Here is a 23425-nt window from a genome sequence, read left to right on the forward strand (position 1 = left end):
GATTTTCTAATCTACCTGCCCGATTAAGGGATCTGACATTCCACGCTCCGATCCGTAGAACGCCAGCTTTCTTTCTCCTGATAATGACGTCCTCTTGAGTAGTCCCCGCCCGGAGATCCGAATGGGGGACTATTTTACCTCCGGAATATTTTACCCAGGAGGACGCCATCATCAGTTAATCATACAGTAAAGCTGCATGTCCTCGGGAAAAATTACGGCTGTAGTTTCCCCTTGCTTTCAGCCGTTCGCAGTACCAGCACAGCAAGGCCGTTTTGGTTAATGTTACAAGGCCAGATCAGTCAATCATCCAGACTGTTGCCCCTGCAACTACTGAAAAGGCTGCTGCCCTTCTTCAGGAACCACATGTTTTTCTGGCCTCTCTACAGATACCCCTCCGTTGTGGTTGCACCTACGGTACGGCCATCTGTATCGCTGAGGCACGCAAGCCTCCCCACCAACGGCAGGGTCCATGGTTCATGATTCAGTAGTATCGTTAAATAAGAAAAAAGTCGTGATACATAGATATAAGTACCTTTCTAAATATACAATGTCCAGACACATTGAGATCGCCCAAAGCCCGAATAACCACCTCGTTCAGCACGGACCTCTGCGAGACGTTAGTGAAGAGTGTCAGTGAGGTGAGGTTTTGGAAGGTACGAGACAAGGATTTGAAGCCATGCCGACTACAGTGCCCTGGTCAGTTGCGCTAGAGGTGGTCGCACAAATACTCAATTCGCTTTAAATCCTGGGGCCTCGGCGGCCAGGGTATAACACTATACTGCATCGCGTATTATATCAACATACAATGTGTATTACCAAATATGGTATTACGATGCAGTGTGTTACCCTGTGGGAGGATTTAAGTAAAATTGACCGTGATTTACCTAGTGGGTTTGGCTTATCGAACCTGAATTCAGTGCTACAAAAGCAACCTGAAAGCTAAAGATTGAAATTTGGAAAATGTTTTAAGTAACCAAGTTTACTTAAATGAAATAAAATACGGTCGCCAGCCTAATTAGGCATAGTAATGTGGAACATTTCTTTTTGTAATCTGTATAGAGTTATGATAAAGAAAAACTACTATTACTTCTTTCCGATAGAAGTGCAGTGAAACTCTCCTATAATCAGATAAGCAAAATTCAAAATTACTGCAATTAACATATTCATTATTCAAGCAGGTTTATTCATTTTAGGCAACTCAAAATTGGGGACCCTTAAACTGTCCAATACCATAAAGCAAACTAAACACGCTTTTTTGAGACAATTTGTAAGATGCAAATTTAGGTATTACTCTTTCACTATTTTCACTCACCTTGCAGGACTTTTAAAACAGTTAATGCCAGTGATTTTTCATAGAGGTTCTCAAGTACGACTTTAAATGCATTTTACTGTGACCTCAAAATAACGTGCTTCCTTTTGTCATTAGCACAACTAGTAGTTTTCTCTGACAGAATTAAATGCAGTTAATATTTGAAGAACAAATACTTTAAAACAAATCAAACATTATGGAGGTTTTCATAAATGCAATACTACCTACCTCCCTTGATTTCAGTGAGACCCACAGTAATTCTATACATCTTGTTGCATTCAGAATTAAGCGACACCAACAATCACTTATTTTCAGTCGTTTTCACATGCAGGATACTCGGATGTTAGTAATTATGTGGTATGGATCCCAAGTGGTATGATGAGAGGAACCAATTCAAGAGTCGGACACACAGTTTAAAATAATTTGCCTTATTATTGTAAATTAAACAACACTTAAATGTACTGGTTCATACTTTGACAAAAATCTGACCCCTTAGATTTTGCTGAATTGATGGCGCAATTTGGTGGCGAGTATATGGTGGCTACCTGGTCTCTCCTCTGCTTGTAACTGGCTCCGTTGTCGTCTTCTTGGCGACGACATTTCCAACATAAGAGCCTTTTCCATTAATAGAGCACCATTTTATAGCCGTACACACATCTGAGGCCTTTCCATATTACATCCAGGTACTGGAAGCCTCACCCGGCACTTGCGCTAGCTGCCGACTGACTGTGTTCTCTCACTTGGCGCCCAGACTGAGCGCCACATCCACATTTTAGCCCACGCCAACCACGTGTTGGTGCGCGCCAACTCACGTTGCAAATGGGAAGTACTGTTGCTTTTCATTTTGTACAATGCAAGTCTCTAGGTATGAACCAGCTTGTACATAGTTGTAAACAAATATCTTTTAAAAATGTTAATATTTAAATACATTAACATGTCAACACAAAAGCCACATTTATATAACATTTTCCTCCAATTAATACAAAGAATTTGAATGGTAAAGAGGGAACATTTTACGCAACTTTCCACTTCATTACAATAGGTCAAAGACATTACGTAGTGAAAACATACATACTTGACATTAAACAGGATTAATCAGTACAAAATATTTATGGAAATAATTATGATGTTACAAGGGAATTACGGTAAACTCATTGTAGTACACATGTACACTGTGAGCTGTCTCACAAATTGCATTGAACTGCTGGTAGATGCCATCGTGCGGAGGGAAAACAAACGTAGTAGAGGTGGTCACCGTCAGCAGGGGTAGAGATACATGCTTGTGTTGATCCTTGTGCCATCCATAATGAAGAGATCGCTCTAGCAATGCCACGAAGTCCTCCCCAGACCATAACGCTCCCTCGCCCGCCTTGGAGCCTTCCGATGAGCCTTGTTGGGTGTTCGCTTTCACACCATATCTACATCTACATGGGTACTCTGCAAAAGCCGGCCATAGTGGCCGAACGGTTCTAGGCGCTACAGTCTGGAACCGCGTGACCGCTACGGTCGCAGGTTCGAATCCTGCCTCGGGCATGGATGTGTGTGATGTCTTTAGGTTAGTTAGGTTTAAGTAGTTCTAAGTTCTAGGGGACTGATGACCTCAGATGTTAAGTCCCATAGTGCTCAGAGCCATTTGAACCATTTTTTTTACTCTGCAAAACTCATTTAAGTGCCTGGCAGAGGGTTCATCGAACTACCTTAACAGTTATCTTTATTCCAATCTCGTATAGCGCGCGGAAAGACCGAACACCTATATCTTTCCGTACGAGCTCTGATTTCCCTTATTTTATCGTGGTGATCGTTCCTCCCTATGTAGATCGGTGTCAACAAAATATTTTCGCATTCGGAGGAGAAAGTTGGTGATTGGAATTTCGTGAGAAGATTCCGCCGCAACGAAATTATGTCCACCCTAAATCCCGTATCATTTCAGTGACGCTCTCCCCCCCTATCTCGCGATAATACAAAACGTGCTGCCTTTCTTTGAGCTTCATCGATGTACTCCGTCAATCCTATCTGGTAAGGATCCCACACCGCGCAGCAGTATTCTAAGAGAGGACGGACAAGCATAGTGTAGGCAGTCTCCTTAGTAGATCTGTTACATTTTCTAAGTGTCCTACCAATAAAACTCAGTCTTTGGTTAGCCTTCCCCACATCATTTTCTATATGTTCCTTCCAATTTAAGTTGTTCGTATCTGTAATACCTAGGTATTTAGTTGAATTTACGGCTTTTAGATTAGACTGATTTACCGTGTAACCGAAGTTTGAGTTCCTTTTAGCACTCATGTGAAATCCCTTCGACTACGGCATAATAGCCCGGAATATTTTATTATTGAGAAAATTGTATGTGACGATGAACGTAATTATCTACATATTTAAACAAGAAAACCGTAAGTAGAATTTTTTCCAAATTCGGCATTGTATAAAGATCTGTCATCAGTTATAAAATTGAGCGTGTAAATATATTACAGTAACTGGAATAAAACAATGCAGCCCCTCACACATCGAAAACATCACGACATAAATGCCATAAGCACGAAAAACGCCCTTGATAATGGAAATAATTTTCCGAAACGCGTCCTACAAATGATAAATAAAAAGAAAATAGTATCTGGTAACAGAAAAATTTATTTTGTTGACCAATTCATTGTCGCACGAGAGTTATGAAACTGTCGGCAAATGTTCTCATGTTGCGTTGTGACGCTAGTGGCTGCAACACGTTTTACTTTTTTTGCACAGCTTTTGGTAAAAGTTGCAGAACTTGAAAGTAGCGTATTTTCTGCCCTGCAGTTTCGAGGATAGCTTTGTGACATGGAGAACTCCAGATGATTACACTGTCATTATCACGGTCAAGTGGTTCTACTGCGGCGACCTTTGAACTTCAAAGTTTTTTGCTGAGAAAGCTAGGAACAGTAGTACTTTCAAAGTGCAGGAATTTTTCGTGGGTCACGCCAAGTCTCATTCAAAATAGATTGCAGTAAAAACAATTGATAGACTTGATATAATTCGGATTTTTGGTAGGACGCATGTAATTAATTTGTCCCGCGACCTGTTTCTCACGTGTATGGTAAGAACGGTAGTTACATTGTTAAACATAAGCGGTAACGACGAGCTTCATTCAGTCGTAAATCTGCACGCATATTCCGCAGGCCACCGTAGGGTGCATGGCGGAGGGTACCTTGTACCACTACCGGTCATTTTGTTTCTTGTTCCACTCGCAAATGAAACGCGGGAAGAACGACTGTCTATGTACCTCCGTACGAGCCTCAATTTAATCAAAATATCGACGGGTGTGCTGCCGGTCTAGTGTGTCCAACGAGCCTCAATTTGTCTTATTTTGTCTTCGCAGTTTTTACGCGAAATGAAAATTTGCGACAGTAGAAGCGTTATGCAGTCAGCTGAAAATACCGGTTCTCTAAATTTTCTCGTTAGTGTTTCGCAAAAGGAACGTCATCTTCATTCCAGGGATTCCCATTTGAGTTCACGAAGCATGTCCGTAACACTCTCGTATCGATCAAACTACTGCTAACAAATCTATTAGTACGCCTCTGAATTGCTTCGTTGTCGTCCTTTAAATTTGACCTGGAGGGGATGCCAGACACTCTATCGGTATTCGAGAGTGGCTTGCACTATTGTCCTGTACGCTGTTTCCTTTATTGATAAGCAAAACTTACCTCAATGCTCCCAGTAAACTGAAGTCGACCATTCGCCTTCTCTACTAGGGACCATAAATACTCGTTCCGTTTCATACCGCTTTGCAGCTTTGTGCCTGCATATTTAATCGGCTTGACTGTGTCAAGCAGCTCACCACTAATACTGTATTCGAACATTACAGGATTGTTCTTCATGTTCATCTGCATAAACTTACTGTTTTTCAACATTTGGCGGAAGCTGCCACTCACCACACCAAATAAAAATACTAAGTCATCGTATATCATCCACTCAAAGATGATACTTTCCCGTGTGCTACAGCGTCATGAGTAAACAGTCGCGTATAGCTGCTTATCCTATCTGTTGGGTCATTTATATATGAAGGACAGTCACATGAAAACCGAACACCCCTCACAACACGACCACGGAATGGTTCCTTTCAAAAGTAATCGCCGCGATCGTGGAGACAGTTACCCCACTGGGAGACATGACGATCAATTCGTGTTTCGTAGAACGGGGTCGGACGCTGTCGCCTCCACAACCGCACCCACTCTTGCATTGCCTCGCCCAACTGAAACCGACTCCCACACGTGTGTGTCTTCAGGTCGCCAAAGATGTGAAAATCACACGGTAAAATATCCGGGCTGTACGGAGGATGTTGTAGTATTTCTCAAGCACACTTCACTGAAACGTAGCCTTCGTCCGATTGGCAGTGAAGGGGCGGGCGTTATCGTGCAACAGCAAATGAAGCAGGCACAAGGAAATACAGACTTCTAAAAAGTGATCGACGGAAGTGGCTACATGCTAAGCAGGGATGGCGAGGACAAACTTAAGGCTGTAGAAGCAAAGCCCGCATCTCGTGGTCGTGTGGTAGCGTTCTCGCTTCCCACGCCCGGGTTCCCGGGTTCGATTCCCGGCGGGGTCAGGGATTTTCTCTGCCTCGTGATGGCTGGGTGTTGTGTGCTGTCCTTATGTTAGTTAGGTTTAAGTAGTTGTAAGTTCTAGGGGACTGATGACCATAGCTGTTAAGTCCCATAGTGCTCAGAGCCATTTTGTAGAAGCAAACATGACTAGGGAAAAGGCGGATTTCCCCTATAGGAAACTTAGAGAAACCTTTGCAGAAAGGAGAATCAGCTGTATATCAACAGCTCAGTACTAAGTAAAGAAGTGAAAGCTGAAAGGTGGAAGCAATATATAGGTTTATATAAGGGGAACGAACTGGAGAACAATATTATAGAAAGAGAAGTAGATAAAGATGATAAGAGTGATATAATTCGAGAATTTAACCGAGTATTGAAAATCTAAGTCTAAAAAGGCCGTCGGAATAGACGATTTTCCTCAGAATCATTGACTTCCCGGGGATAGCTACACATAGTAAAACTGTTCCAGCTGGTGTGCTATATGTGAAACAGTAGAAGTACACTCAGGCTTCAGGAAGATTGTAACAATTCCAACGAAATTTAGAAAGCGTACACATGAGGTTAAAATCTTAGCTCAGATGTTTTCACGCAGATCCCGGCTTCTCGTTTCACATAGTGTAAAGAAGGGAATACGTGACACTGGTTGTTATAGAATCTATTATTGTTGGTGTTAAAAGGGTTATTAATAAAGATAGAAAAAATTTTAATTTCAAAAGTATGACTAAAAACATTCCAGTTACCTTCGTAACAGTGAACAAACTTGAAATGTGGAGCTTCAAATACTTACGATCAACGGCAAAAATTCAAGATTATTGAACAACACGCTTTAGACAGGTACGTGCAGAGCACTGTTATGACAAATGGCTCTGAGCACTATGGGACTTAACATCTGAGGTCATCACTCCCCTAGAACTTAGAAATACTTAAACCTAACTAACCTAAGGACATCACACACATCCATGCCCGAGGCAGGATTCGAACCTGCGACTGTAGCGGTCGCGCGGTTCCAGACTGAAGCGCCTAGTACCGCTCGGCCACTCGGGCAGGCTTGTTATGACAGATGTAAAGACTCGCCGTTGTTAAATCGCCATGGTAGAATGTTGTGACGAAACTAAAAATACCGTCATCAGATTTAAACTCCAAGCCTTGCTTACAAACTAAAGATGGTGTAAGCGGGATTGGTTGCAGTGGAGTGAGAGCAGCGCGAGAAGCGTCCCAGATTTCGAAATTAAAATTCTGAACGGCCGGATTTAAAGAAATCGCAAAGAACTTTTCTTATCAACGGATGAGTCATGGGAATCTTCGCTCGATGGCCATACTTGAACCGAAAAATATAATGATCCAGGGGAAGGCGAAATGATGAATTGTGACCGTAGACGAAATCTGTTTCACATACTGAAGTCTCGACACCATAAAACTGCAGCGAAACGCTGGAAGACTTGCGGATGATCGACATTTACGTACCGTATTATGACACTCAGGATAAACAAACGCCGCCTGTCGCCCGTAAATAGTTGGGAAAAATCATCGACTACCCACCTATCGCCAGTAACTTGGAAAATCAAAACCGTGTAATATTTTGGTTATGCCTTAGCCACTAGTTAAGGTGCACTGGCCACAAAAAAGTCTTACAAAAAAGAAAACAATGTCATAATGTAATCCACTGAAAGAACTCGAAGGTAACAACGTATTCATCCACGAAGTGGTAACTTAAGGAAAACGGTCTTTCGGCCGATTTTTTTATTGTTCGCCAGTCTGTGGGTTATTGCCAGGTAGAGTTAATAGAATACATAATTAAGATTTGTTACGGGTTCACTATGTAAGCAAGCCTCACAGAAAATCACCGCAAACTCCAGTGACAGACGATATGTGATACGTGAACCACTGTCACGTCTTCTATACACCGCATCTCTCACGAAACGATCATAATGGCAAGACAGCAGACTTAGTTAGCCTAGAGAAGTGTTTTTGTCCTCCCCTCTACCATTTTGCGTAAGGCACAAGAGGGACAGAGAATGTAAGTTTTGCACTGTGTGTCTTGCACTACTTTCCGTTGAGAGGTCTTAGAAGTACAAACGTGGATAGCAATGGTTTTGCTTGTAATATGGCACAGGATTTATGGAACTGAGATCTTTTCATGTTGACGTTACGCCGTGTCAATGTATGGGAGGGGGAGGGAGAGAGAGAGAGAGTGAGAGAGAGAGAGAGAGAGAGAGAGAGAGAGAGAGAGAGAGGGGGGGGGGGAGTGAGTTGGAAGATACTGTCACGTTGCCAAGGCACGCATGCCTTCGAGGAAGGATGCCCTGCAGGAAAGTTGCCACTGAGAACGGCCAGGAATTTAATAAGGAGCGCCGCCTGCGGGCAGGAAAGATGAGCGCGAATGCATCTTGGGCAGCAGCAAATACCTGGACAGCTACCCACCCGTACCACAATATTAGCTTTACGCGTATCAAGTAAGGTATATTGAAAAAGATATCTTCATCGACTACTGGTCTCAGATGATAGAAGTCCCGAATTAGCTGCTAGCAACAGTGACTGAAGCGAAGTTATATTACGGCGGAAATTCTGAGCAGTGGGCGGTTTTATGAATGCTGGATGCTTATTAGGCACGTGGCGTTTTTTCAGATTTCAATCAACACCACCTATTCATTTTTTGCTTTTCGTGCCTCACCAGGTTATACACCTTAAGAAGTGGAACGATGATCAAACCAGTGTGTTTGTTTCGGAGGTGCTGGGCTCAAATCCCTCGCGACTCACTCCGATGTATGTTTTCGTTGTTACCTACATCAGTAACAAAAAGGAAGTACGTGAAAGGTTCCCACAATAAATCGCTTGTTGCTTGCTCACCGTTTCCTTTCCCTGCTAGCCTACTTCTCAGTTTTTAACGACCTCGATTTTGATGAGACGCTATGAATACTCCTTTCTGTCGCCGTCGTTGGATGGATCCCAATATTAGTCATGGCGTGCTACTTGCTGGCTTAGCAGAAGTTGTTCAGATTTTAAATAGACAGGTTCGTAGAAATTTTCCTGGTGTTTTGTATGTCATTCACTTTTGGCAAAACATTGTGCGCATATAGATTACAAATTGCATACTGGTTTCTATTCCACAAGGAACTGTACGCTGGTTTCAGTTTGCTGGGTGAGTCGGAGAATGGCAAGGGCGCGCCACTTATACTGTAGTTCAGTTCGTAAAACACCGTGATTTGCAAACATTCTTCCAGCTTGAACACTTTTATTTTTTTTTATTTCATTGACAAGGAAATTTTTTTCTGTCTCTTTGTCAGCTGTCAATATTTCTCCCTCTCACGACAGCAGTCGGGGGACTGATAGAGGTCTCCCATGTTTCAGAATACCACTTATAACGCCCAACCCATCACATAACACACAGTAATGAGATCTACAGATCTGACCTGTTAGCATACTGGAACACAGATCTAGAGATGATATGGTAACCGCGTTACTTTCGTTATTAAAGGCTGTAATATGAAATCATTTCAGGTTGCATTGTAATTAAAGATTTCCGCTCTAATTTTTGTCCTTATTTTTTAACGGATGCAGATAATAAACTGTACTGAACTCGTATCAGATGAGCAAGTTCTCCAAGACGCAGAATTGGATACCGACGAAAAATGAGACATGCTTAGAGTAGTAGTAGTACTTAAGCAGTACGTCATTTAACGGTTCTTCAGCAATACAGACCTACGACACAAAAGTTATACTCGTATTTATTCTCTGTTTCCCTTGAAATAGGAATATGTGAGTAAAATTTGTCGAACTTTCCACTGACTCATTCTCCAGAACTAAAAAAGGCTGGCCACGGAAAAAAATAGGAATCTGGAATCTGTTTGCACAGTCTGTGATACACTGAGGTGACAAAACTCATAGTATACATCCTAATATCGTGCCGGGCCACCTTTTGCCCGGCGTGTTGTAACAGCTAGACGTGACATGGACTCAACAAGTCGTTGCATGTCCCCTGCAGAAATACTGAATCACGCTGGCTCTATAGCCGTCCATAACTGCGAATGTGTTGCCAGTGGAGGATTTTGTGCACGAACTGTTCTCTCGATTATGCCCCGTAAGCGTTCGATCGGATTCATGTCGGGCGTCCTGGGTGGCCAAGTCATTCCCTCGAACTGACTAGAATGTTCTTCAAACCAGTCGCGAACAATATTTGGCCCGGCGACATGGCATATAATCATGCATGGAAATTCCGTCGTCGTTTCGGAACGTGAAGTTGATGAATGGCTGCAAATGATCTCCTAAAGACCGAACGTAACCATTTCCAGTCAACGATCGGTTCAGTTGCACTATAGGATCCAGTACATTCCATGGAATCACGGCCCACACCATTATGGAGCCATCACCACCTTGCACAGTGGCTTGTTGTCAACTTGGGCCCATGACTTCGTGGAGTCTGCGCCGCTCTCGACCCCTACCATCAGCTCTTACCAATTGAAATCGGGAGTTATCTGACCAGGTCAAGGCTTTCCAGTCGTGTTGGGTCCAACCAATAAGGTCCACGAGCCCAGGAGAGACGCTGCAGGCAATGCTGTGCTGTCTTTTAGCAAAGGCACTCGCTTCGGTCGTATGCTGCCATAACCCATTAACAGCAAATTTCGCTGCACTGTCCTAACGGATATGTTCGTCGTACGACCCACACTATTTCTCGATTATTTCATGCAGTATTGCTTGTCTGTTAGCACTGACAACTCAATGCAAACATCACTGCTCTCAGTCGTTACGTGAAGGCCATCGGCCACTACGTTGCCCATGATAGGAGGTAATGACGAAATGTTGTATTCTCGGCGCACTCTTGACTCTGTGGCTCGCGGAATATTGAATTCCCTAACGATTTCCGATATTGGATGCCCCATGCGTTTAAAGTCTGGTAATTCCCGTCGTTCGGCCTTAACGTTTTCACGTGATTCACCTGAGTACAAATGACAACAACACCAGTGGCACTGCTCTTTTATACCACGTGTAGGCGACACTACCGCCAACTGTATATGAGCATATCGCGGCCCCATGACGTTAGTCACCTCAGTGTATAACGCCTATGAACTACTAATCGTCATGCATCTACAACTTCGATAGCTGACTGATTTGTGCTGACTACACTGTCTTTGCTTTAGAACCTACGTAGTTCATGATATTCCAATTAAATTTACACTGCACAACACAATTAAAGGGTCGCTTTTTGTAAACCACGTAACTGTCTCCCTTTGCGACCCATAAGTTTGAAATTTGGCTCAAAGGTGCCTTCCATATTCTTCTGTATTGGAGCAAAAGCCCTCGGGCTCAGCTACTCTTCACACAGTAAGGTGTCGACACGTGCGAAAAAGCGGCCAGGAGTAGGAAGTTCATGTGAGGTGAAAGGTGGGTTAATGATGTCACATCGGCGCCAATATTGACCAAAATTCGGTCCAATGTCACCGTGTACACGTCCTGCAGTGGGAAGCGCGGCACACCATCTTTTATGCATATTTCAAGTGGTTCAAATGGCTCTGAGCGCTATGGGACTTAACATCTTAGGTCATCAGTCCCCTAGAACTTGGAACTACTTAAACCTAACTAACCTAAGGACATCACACACATCCATGCCTGAGGCAGGATTCGAACCTGCGACCGTAGCAGTCTCACGGTTCCGGACTGCAGCGCCTAGAACCGCAAGACCACCGCGGCCGGCTATGCAAAAAAATGGTTCAAATGGCTCTGAGCACTATGGGACTCAACTGCTGTGGTCATCAGTCCCCTAGAACTTAGAACTACTTAAACCTAACTAACCTAAGGACAGCACACAACACCCAGCCATCACGAGGCAGAGAAAATCCCTGACCCCGCCGGGAATCGAACCCGGGAACCCGGGCGTGGGAAGCGAGAACGCTACCGCACGACCACGAGCTGCGGGCGGCCGGCTATGCATATTTCACCCCTGCATATGACGTCTCTGCTATGGAGTCAAAACCGCGACGCTCAGCGTTGAAATAACGCGATTTCTTATGGCTAACCGGGAGACAGGTACCATAAATTAAATCCATATACGGTGATTTGACCGCAGAATGGGGTAGAGAACTAAGCTTCAACATACACACTGATAAGAAAAATACAAAATATAAAAAACTACTTTCTCTTCTTGTGACGATATTTCTCGCAACATAAGCATTTTCAAGTAATAAGTGGGTTTCGTCATCCACCTTAGATGATGAATAGTCCGTGGGGGACGGAAAAGTCCTCGGACATGGTGAGTCGCCAACAAATACTGCAGTTAATCGTAGAAATTCGCTGCATCCTAAGGTAATCCAAGAAAAGTTTTAAATATTTAAAAAAAGTGCCATGAAAGAGCCACCTTATAGCTCCATCTACCCTTGCGGCAGAGCAGTGCGTCCATTTACCGCGCAGCTGCTAATCCGCAAACATTCCGCTCATGTGAAGCCAGCGTAAGGGTAGACCCATGCAATGACGTCTGTTACTGACGATTTCTTTTGTGTTCCTTGTGAGTGGAAAGAGGTGAGTAGCACCCACAACCACCACCTCTGGCCGTAATAACGGCCTTGATACGCCTGGGCATTGAGTCAAAGAGAGCTTGGATGGCGTGTACAGGTACAGCTGCCCATGCAGCTTCAACACGATACCACAGTTCATCGAGTAGTGACTGGCGTATTGTGACGAGCCAGTTGCTCTGCCACCGTTGACCAGACGTTTTCAATTGGTGAGAGATCTGGAGAATGTGCTGGCCACGGCAGCAGTCGAACATTTTCTGTATCCAGAAAGGCCCGTACACAACCTGCAACATGCGGTCGTGCATTATCCTGCTGAAATGTAGGGTTTCGCAGGGATCGAATGAAGGGTAGAGCCACGGGTGGTAACACATCTGAAATGGAACGTCCACTGTTCAAATTGCCGTCAATGCGAACTAGAGGTGACAGAGATGTGTAACCAATGGCACCCCGTACCATACGCCAGTATGGCGATGACGAATACACGCTTCCAATGTGCGTTCACCGCGATGTCGCCAAACACGGATGCGAGCATCATGATGCTGTAAACAGAACCTGGATTCATCCGAAGAAATGACGTTTTGCCATTCGTGCAGTCAGGTTCGTCGTTGAGTAGACCATCGCAGGCGCTCCTGTCTGTGATGCAGCGTCAAGGGTAACCGCAGCCGTGGTCTCCGAGCTGATAGTCCATGCTGCTGCAAACTTCGTCGAACTGTTCGTGCAGATGGTTGTTGTCATGCAAACGTCCCCAGCTGTTGGCTCAGGGATCGAGACGTGGCTGCACGATTCGTTACAGCCATGCGGATAGAATGCCTGTCATCTCGACTGCTAGTGATACGAGCCCATTGGGATCCAGCACGGCGTTCCGTATTACCCTCCTGAACTCAGCGATTCCATATTCTGCTAACAGTCATTGGATCTCGACCAACGCGAGCAGCAATGTCGCGATACGATAAACCACAGTCGCGATAGGCTACAATCCGACCTTTATCAAAGTCGGAAATGTGATGGTACGCATTTCTCCTCCTCACACAAGGCGTCACAACGACGTTTCACCGTGCAACGCCGGTCAACTGCTGTTTGTGTGTGAGAAATTTGTCTGAAACTTTCCTCATGTCAGCACGTTGTAGGTGTCGCCACCGGCGCCAATCTTGTGTGAATGCTCTGAAAAGCTAATCATTTGCATATCAGAGCATCTTCTCCCTGTCGGTTAAATTTCGCGTCTGTAGCACGTCATCTTCGTGGTGTAGCAATTTCAATGGCGAGTAGTGTATTATTTTGGAAGTCTGGTTCGTGGCCAGCGAAATTCACTGACGTTGTATGGACTGTGCCTCACTTTTTAGTTTGGAAAATTTTATTTTTCGTATACTTCGTCCTGAAATTCTCGTGGTGGTTTTGCCTGTAGATATACACTCTGGAACTATTTATGTTGTACAGGAATTCGTTGTAGAAGGTTTATTCAAAAAGAATCCCTCATTGATTTAGGCGGTGCCCCCTCTACTGGCAACACTCGTTCCCATCACTTCTTCGACTTTCGGAAAACCTCCTGAAACACATTTCCTGGTATGACGCGCAAGTCTCTTGTCGCATTGTCCTGTATCTCCTCTGTGGTTTGGAAACGGCGTCCTCTCAACGTGATTTTAAGTTTGGAAAACAGGAGAAAGTGTGCTGGAGCTGGATCCGGAGGACACGGGGATGGTAACAACGGGAATGTGATGTTTTTCTAGGTGCTTTATCTGCGGACAAGAGTGACGCGTGATCCGTCGCATTGTCATGATGTAACATCGAAGTCTGGTTTTCCACAGTTCACCATATGCTTATGCCCACTTCGTTAGCAAGTTCTCGAACAGTCAAACGACGATTTCCGAGAATCGGAGCACGTACTCTGTGCTTGGTCATGATCTGTTGGTAAGGAAGGTCGTGCAGTCTTGCAATTCTGCCACGTTGAATGCGCTTAAACCGCTCATAGCACTGGGTGCGATGCTGCTGACACAGTCCTCCACACATGCTTGGCTAATAAATTGCAATGTCTTTGTGGACGTTCAGCGCAACGCGGCGAACGGCTGTTCGTTTCCTGAACCTTGCGCTACGCTGGCTCAGCAGGCGCAGTGCTCTCCCTCTGCCGGAGGCAACGCTATTTCAAAAGTGTGGTTTCTTTTTGAACTCACCTATAATGCTTAACAACTTTCACATAATCTTCGGACCATGTGCTTATATATTTTCGAGGTTGGCCAGCGGGAAGGGTAGATAAGCGGCATAAATAAGCAAGGAATATGATACACCTTTCTCTGGAAACCGCATCTGTATTGAAACACATCCAGTCCGCTGGGTACGTGGTCAGCGTGTAATGTACTGTGCCGATCACCAATCTACGAGGCTGCCTCTCGAGCATTCTCTGACGTACGTACTTGTATCCAAGAATTTGATGATAGAGAACAAATCATCGACTACTTCACACTGTAAAATGGCACCCACATTGCGTGAGCATAACGAGGTATCAATTCCGAATTACGATTTCAGGGAAGTTTAGTGCTTTGCCTCGGGTTCAGGAAGTACAATGTTTCTAATGCATGCGATTGACAACTTTGAAATTGCAGCACGTAACAGAGACGGTCCGTAGACTGCCGCTCGCACCTGTGCTCCAGCTATTGCTGAATCATAACACTTCCGTAACAGACTACCCCTAAGATTATTGTACTTGGCGCTCATTAACTGTAACGTTACCGAGTTTTGATTCACTGTAGGGAAGAATGTATGTCGATTTTAAATTATTTTGTCATCCGTTTAACCCTACCAGCCTTGCAAATTGAGGTCCATAATTGAGTATTGTGCGCTTGCTGGTGTCCCTGGACATTATTTCATTACAAGCTGTACTAATTACCACTTTTACGAGGTCTGAAAGCAAGAGTTTTCAAGGCGCCAACCATTCAGAAACCATTGTAAGCAGACACAGTACATCTGTTTCGGTTTTTTAAATCTATAGTGCGATCAAGTGATCCTGCTTGCCGCAGATGCTTAGCGTCCTAGTCTTCTAAGCAGTTTCTCAATCCTCACAAAATGATCTAGTGACATTTGGCCGTAGAAACACACATCAGTTCTTACCAAGCGTTGGAGTCGACTGCAATAGTGGTTTTTCAAGTAGAAATAATTGTTGTAGATTTACTGGAGTATTAGAGCGTACTCCAGATTGTTTTAAAATTACCATTTTTATGATGTACTAAATAACGTTAGTAATTACATGCACGTCTTGTGTAAATAGTTGGCCGCTTCCGCTCAACTAATTACGGAAATGTCCAGTAGCGATGCGTAATAAGAGCCGATCAGTGTTTCACGCTTTTCCGGATATATTTTATTCGTGATAATACAGTGGGAATCCCAAAAAATTCACCACTATGTGTCCCACCACAAAATATTGTATTCTGTTTCGAGTATTCTGTGTATTTTAACCTTCCTCGTCCCGCTATTTGTACGCTTGGTCTACGACATTTGATGGATCCACGGGGTTCCCTCAAGTCACGTAACGATGGCAGACGGCTTCAGTTTTTCTATACACAATTCTGAAATATTCTTCTTCGAATTCCTTGGTGTGGCGTAAACAAGCTCGGCACACTAACACATTCAGGTATTCATATGCAGAACATCGTTCAGTGTTACATACTCGTTCATACCATGTCAATAATCTTCGGTAAAAATGATAAAGCTGTCTTCATATACTCGTTCATACCATGTCAATAATCTTCGGTAAAAATGATAAAGCTGCCTTCAACCCGAAGGCTATTTCGAAGGCCGCAGTGCTTCAGTTGGTATGGTCCCGTTGCTCTGATCCTGCCATGATCCGTGAACTAACTTATTCAGCCAGCTGTATCTGGATCTACAATTCTACATGAGATCCAAGTCACTGTGCAACTTCACAATTTTCATATTAACAGAACATTGTCAGAGGCGAAACAAGCGATAAGTGGCAGAAAAGAAATCATATGAGCGATTGGAGATTCAAAATCTTGATTTAGCAACCGAGCCACACTAGTTCCAAACGTTTCCGTTCTTCTGTCACGACACCATGATTTTAAACTGACGATTTGTTTGAAAGAAAACGTTGTCTTTTCTCAGAAACATGCCACATCTGCACTTCTCGTATTACAGTTTGAATTCCTTTAACCATTTGCAAACTGTTTGAATGCTGGCACAGTGTCTCCGTAGACTTCTCTCAACTCAGTTTGAATATTATCCGTAGACCACTTTTTTATTGAAAAATGTTTTGTAACAGCAGGCCGGAGTGGCCGAGCGGTTGTAGGCGCTACAGTCTGGAACCGCGCGACCGCTACGGTCGTAGGTTGGAATCCTGCCTCGGGCATGGTTGTGTGCGATGTCCTTAGGTTAGTTAGGTTTAAATAGTTCTAAGTTCTAGGGGACTGATGACCTCAGCTCTTGAGTCCCATAGTGCTCAGAGCCATTTGAACCATTTGTTTTGTCACACCTCGATTATCATCTTTATCCATTTATAGGATATTCTACAGAGTGGTTGTAACTAAACTTAGCTATTTGAGAGGGCCATATGAAAAATGAATGGTCGAAGGGCAATGCAACATTGTGGAAACGTTTGTAAGAACGTGGGTAAGGGAAACAAGGAATACGTTTTAATTTCCGCTTGAGAGGGTAACATTTTTAATTGCGTATCATGTTTACTTTCCAAATTACATCATTTGCTCAATGTGACGATCATCTGCATCCACGACAGCATGGAACCGTACTAGAGATACCATTTGAAGTTGTTCGCGCCACTTTTCGAATGGTGGTCCGATGAATGTTGAGCTGTCTTCACACAGTTCCTGCACGTCTAGCAGATCGCACATTGCGTCCTGCATTCTCAGCCATGACAACGACTGCTTCAATAGTCTGCGGCGCAACTGGTCGTCGACCTCGCCTAGGAGCACTGAACTTCCGAGTAATGTGTTTCAACCCTGGTGCGGAAACAGTACTCCGAATTCCTTCAGTACTTACGAAGAGCAGCAGCACTGTTGCTGTCGTTCTGCTAAAATATCTTTGCGAGTAAAGCGCTGCTTACCTTATCCAGATCCAAGTTGACTGTCTGCAGCAGTAATGCACACCCTATGTCGCCGCATTAGTACTGCCGGCTAACTGCGAGTTATGACACTAACGCTGCCAACAACGCAACTGAACATCATTCCTTTAAACTATGGTACCCATGCGGATAATAGTTCTCCGCCTACATTGGACCAAGTAATGAAAGTTTTATTATAACCACCCAGCATTAACAGCTACAGACAAACAATAACCAAAAATAGTAATCGAGCTCTTTGTAATGATCTGTTCAAAACGGTGGGGTTTTTAACTGCACTATGTGAGTACATTGACCAAACAGTTCTACACCTCAAAAATAACATTTGTAGTTGGTGTACAAACAGCTCTGCCCAAGACCATGGAAAAGATCTAGATTGACCTTAGATTTACTGAGAAAGGAGAAACATGAACTTCAAACCAGCGTTGTCTACGAAGAAATAAGACTGTACAATAAATTACCAAAGGAGATGAAAGAAATAGCTAAAATAAACTTACTTAGAAAGGCAGCTGAAAAGTACCTGTTACCCCGATACTTCATACAGTGTGGCCCACTCAAACCTCACTAATTTAAAGGACCCAGGAGAGAAAAACCACAGTAGATACGACAATAAAAAACGCTCTACATTGTAGAGCATCTGAAAGAATTTTCATTCCCGCGTCAGAAGTACCAAGTATCCTCACCAGAGTACAGAATGGCAGCATAAAGTGAAAATGGCGACTCCACAGCAGCGCGTGCGAGCAGTAGTCTGGTTTGCAGAAACAAAATCGCCGATTACTGTGTAAAGAAATTATCGTCGTGGGTATGAATGTGATCGACCTGATGTGAAAACAAGTAAGGAATGGTATTTTGGCGGTGCACGTTACGGGAGTTTCAGAAGAGACAGTGGAGGACATCAGACGAACGTTTCTCAGAAGCCCACTAAGTCAGTTCGTCAAGCATCTAGGCAACTTGATGTACCTCGATCAACATTGCATCGTGTAGTTTACCAGCGTCTTTGTATGTGTGCTTACAAACTGCAAATTCTGCAACATCTGACGCCGAACGACAAACCACGCCGACAATAATTTGCTGCGGATATGTTGCAGCGTATTGATATGGATGCCAGCTTCCTGGAAAGATGTTTATCCTAAGGTGAGGCAACCTTTCATCTATCAGGAAGGGTTAATAGGCTTAATGTTCGGATTTGGGGTTCGCAAAATCCACACGTTGTCATTGAACATGTTCGTGATGGCCCTAAAGTAAACGTCTGGTGCGGGCTAAGGCACGACAGGGTTGTTGGACCGTTCTTCTTTGCGGAACAAACAGTGACTGGATCACTGTATCTGGGCATGTTGGAGCAGTTTGTGTACCCTCAGATAAGACTTCCAACCCAACATCATTTTTCAACCGACTGGAGCTCCGCCGCATTGGTCAACGACTGTTGGCAAGTTCCTGGATATGAAATTTCCCAATCCTTGGATCGGACGCGGAGGACCCGTTGCCTGGCCACCACGTTCACCCAACATTACGCCGCTTGATTTCTTCAAGTGGGCATTCGTAAAGGACCGCGTGTATGCGACCAAAGTGGACGATATTCCTACGTTGCGACATCGTATAACTAATGCGATTGCAACAATAACAGAGGAAATGTTACAAAGAATTTGGCAATAAATTGTATATAGACTCGATATTCTTCGCGCTACAAATGGTTCACATGTAATGGTGTATTGATGATAAATAAATACTTTGAGATGCTTTACAACGTGGTGCATTTTTCATTGTATCTACTATAGTTTCTTCCCCTGGGTCTTTGAATCAGGGAGGTTTCAGTGGGACACACTGTTTATTGAAGGATTACTTATAACACAGAGTAGGGGTTTGGTAAAAAATATAACGCAAATAATAATAAAAATAAAACATCTAACATTCCACACGGCACTTTCACACTATATATATACTTTTTCCCATTCTCTGGAAAATCTTTCTCCCAAACGTATGCGGTATATAATACTGACGCCTTATCTTTCTGAGATCTACATCTCACTTGTTATAGAGGAATGGTGACACCTTTTCTGATCAGAAAATGGGAAATTACTGTACACAAAATGGTCGTGACACCATCTGATAGTGTGTACAGTGTTGTTAAACTCTGTATGCGGGTGGGTGGGCGGTAGCGCGCGCGCGCTCGTGTGTGTGTGTGTGTGTGTGTGTGTGTGTGTGTGTGTGTGTGTGTACGCGAATGAAATGTGTAGCATTAGGTTTTACCATTATTACACAACTGATTTATAAAACAGTATTGTACACCAGGGGTAAAACGAATGAGGTAGCATTGTTTTAAACAGAGTGGCCTTGTATTTGGGATGGTGGAGGCTCCAATCTTCATCTTGCCATCGTGATATAAGGTTTTCGTGGCTACCCTGAACTATTTGAGGCAAATGCCAGAATGGTTCCTACTATAAGCCCACGGCCTACTACCTGTCCCATCCCCGTCATTCCAGACCTGTAGGTCTGTTAAATGTCTGTATATGTGAATTACTTTATTTTTACGATACGATATTGTGTGTCTGTGTTGTTCAGAAGTGCGATGCAACGTTCCTTCTGACATGCATGCGTGTTCAAAGGAGCAGGCACTGCGGCGATTACAACCTTTGTGAAATGATGAAATACGTTCGCAGTTGCGAATATGGACAACCTTAAATGTGTGTAGTTAAAAATACCCTCTCTCTGCGGGAACATGCATAGTGGATGTAAGAGTGCCGGTTGTAGAGTCATGGTTGACGACATATGGAAGTTCTGGTCTGGCCGTGAAGCGTGCTTGGATAGCGTAATGGTAAGGCGACCGATCGCGATAAGCGGGAAATCCGGGTTCGAGTACCGGTCCGGCACAAATTTTGTCATTTCATTCCGAGCTGATGGTTCCCCATATTCGCAAGTGCGAATACATTTAATGTGTTTCCTAACGGCTGTAGTCACCACAGTGCATGTTCCTTTGGATAAGCAAGGAACTTTGCATTGTAATTCAGAATAACTTAGGCACTGCAATTTCGTAATTAGGTGAAAAACGCATACGTGGTATTAATGGTAGAAAGGAATAGTGTGTTAAATGATGAAGTGTCACTGGATAGTGTTTATGTATTCTGCACGATTGGTATTTGCTTAAAAATTTGTAGTTGAAACATTCGACTACAACATATGTAAGAACACTGTGATAACACTTTCGTCATTTAGCATGCTGAATTGGAATCTGATCCAGTTTGTTGTGGCTTCAGTGTCTGAGAATTCTGTAGCGCACATATGTACTGTCTGTCGATTAAAACCGAAATTTAATTTCAGGATACTGCATCGAAGACGTCAGCGTTGCGTCTGCCTTTGAATCGAGCTTCGTTACACATACAGTGGTGGCGCATAGTGAGGAACTTGCATTGCGACCTGGCGGTTTCATCAGTCGTCCCTGAACAGTCGCAGAACAGGTGAGCGCCTGAATGTGAAACATGCAGAGGACATTTCTCTGCAGATGTTGTACCCATTCTTAGAAATACGCCTTGGTAAAGGCGTTAGTTTTCCTCGTATATACAGACAGAAAAAATGGTCGTTATCTATTTTAGACACCGTACATATTATTAAAAATTAGTGCAATGAGTACACTTACGTGAGATTGGAAATAATAAGCATAATACGTTACTGCTTATCTGCTTCGGAAACCGAGCAATCTTCTCGAAGTACTAAAGAGCATACCAGTTCGATCAAGATAAGATACAGAGTAATACATGCCCGCGAAATCCACTAAAGAGTGTGTGTGTGTGTGTGTGTGTGTGTGTGTGTGTGTGTGTGTCTTGGGTGGTGGAGCAGCCTTTAACACTTTGAATAGCTAAAATTAGATCAACAGCAAAACTAATTCTGGGATGTGTGTCGAGATCAGTTGGCCGGAAGTTGTTACCGCTGAGTCACTCCCAGCATTCGCCCCACTTGGCCAGAAGCCGGTAATTGAGCTTCCCTGGGCCGTAGTGGATACTCCTAACAGCATTGGGCTATCGATCGGTGTCCCAGGGCGTTCCCCACACCGCTACTCCTCGAACTTTTGCGAGGTACGCAACCTAAGACGGCCGGATAGCAGGGGAAAAGATTACTCTCTCTTCCAGGTTAAGCATCATTTTCGCGACCTGTTATCGAGCAACTACTGTCGGAAATCCAATTCCCCTTCGTAGTGACGCTCTTAAGAAAAACATTTATTTTCTTTCTGAAAGCCGTCAAGCATCTGCTTTGTGCCACTTGGAGCCCTTGCACAGTCCAGATTTCTAAGCATTCAAGTTCAAAGACGCTTTATTTTCCGCGTGATTTTACACGGCTACCAAATAGTGCTCGGAACGTAGAAGCTTTCAAGTCGACATAAAAGTTTTTTCTCCAGTAGCAGTGGTTTTATACATTACGACGCGGTTCTCTACCCTCAAAACTTTTATGACGACCGACTCTGGCTGCGGTAAGCCTACGCAATTATATAAGCTGTTAAGTGTTTTCAGTAATGAAGAATCATTCAGCAGAATGTCTATTGTGCATGTAGTAGTAACTAAATCGAATGCTTGGTTTGGAATAGTCCTAGCACATGAGTTCATTGTCTCATATTGTCAGAAGTTTAGAGGACAATATATGGGTATTAGAGGATAGTGACTCTCACGCGGGAGTGAGTAGGTGTTGTGAGGCCATACTTTGTTATTAATGTGCTGTATCTGGTGAGCAAGATGTATGAGACAGGCGAAATACCCACAGGCTTCAAGAATAATATAATAATTCCAATCCCAAAGAAAGCAGGTGTTGACAGATGTGAAAATTACCGAACTATCAGTTTAATAAGTCACAGCTGCAAAATACTAACGCTAATTCTTTACAGACGAATGGAAAAACTGGTAGAAGCGGACCTCGGGGAAGGTCAGTTTGGATTCCGTAGAAATGTTGGAACACGTGAGGCAATACTAACCTTACGACTTATCTTAGAAGAAAGATTAAGAAAAGGCAAACCTACGTTTCTAGCATTTGTAGACTTAGAGAAAGCTTTTGACAACGTTAACTGGAATACTCTCTTTCAAATTCTGAAGGTGGCAGGGGTAAAATACAGGGAGCGAAAGGCTATTTACAATTTGTACAGAAACCAGATGGCAGTTACAAGAGTTAAGGGGCATGAAAGGGAAGCAGTGGTTGGGAAAGGAGTGAGACAAGGTTGTAGCCTCTCCCCGATGTTATTCAATCTGTATATTGAGCAAGCAGTAAAGGAAACAAAAGAAAAATTCGGAGTAGGTATTAAAATTCATGGAGAAGAAGTAAAAACTTTGAGGTTCGCCGATGACATTGTAATTCTGTCAGAGACAGCAAAGGACTTGGAAGAGCAGTTGAACGGAATGGATGGTGTCTTGAAGGGAGGATATAAGATGAACATCAACAAAAGCAAAACGAGGATAATGTAATGTAGTCGAATTAAGTCGGGTGATGCTAAGGGGATTAGATTAGGAAATGAGACACTTAAAGTAGTAAAGGAGTTATGCTATTTAGGGAGTAAAATAACTGATGATTGTCGAAGTAGAGAGGATATAAAATGTAGACTGGCAATGGCAAGGAAATCGTTTCTGAAGAAAAGAAATTTGTTAACATCGAGTATAGATTTAAGTGTCAGGAAGTCGTTTCTGAAAGTATTTGTATCGAGTGTAGCCATGTATGGAAGTGAAACATGGACGATAAATGGTTTATACAGGAAGAGACTAGAAGCTTTCGAAATGTGGTGCTACAGAAGAATGGTGAAGATTAGATGGGTAGATCACATAACTAATGAGGAGGTATTGAATAGGATTGGGGAGAAGAGAAGTTTGTGGCACAACTTGACTAGAAGAAGGAATCGGTTGGTAGGACATGTTTTGAGGCATCAAGGGATCACAAATTTAGCATTGGAGTGCAGCGTGGAGGGTAAAAATCGTAGAGGGAGACCAAGAGATGAATACAC

General features: G+C 43.5%; 1 protein-coding gene across 1 annotated transcript in view; it reads left to right on the top strand.

Annotated features, from left to right (window-relative positions):
• LOC126259335 (ras-specific guanine nucleotide-releasing factor RalGPS2) overlaps positions 1 to 23425 on the top strand; it is a 405447-nt gene that overhangs the window by 72538 nt on the left and 309484 nt on the right. The window contains exon 2 of the mRNA XM_049956041.1: positions 20773 to 20909. The gene's annotated coding sequence lies outside the window, so the exon portion shown is untranslated. The remainder of the gene's footprint in view (positions 1 to 20772; positions 20910 to 23425) is intronic.

Source organism: Schistocerca nitens, chromosome 5 (genome assembly GCF_023898315.1).
Source record: "Schistocerca nitens isolate TAMUIC-IGC-003100 chromosome 5, iqSchNite1.1, whole genome shotgun sequence".
NCBI lineage: Eukaryota > Metazoa > Arthropoda > Insecta > Orthoptera > Acrididae > Schistocerca > Schistocerca nitens.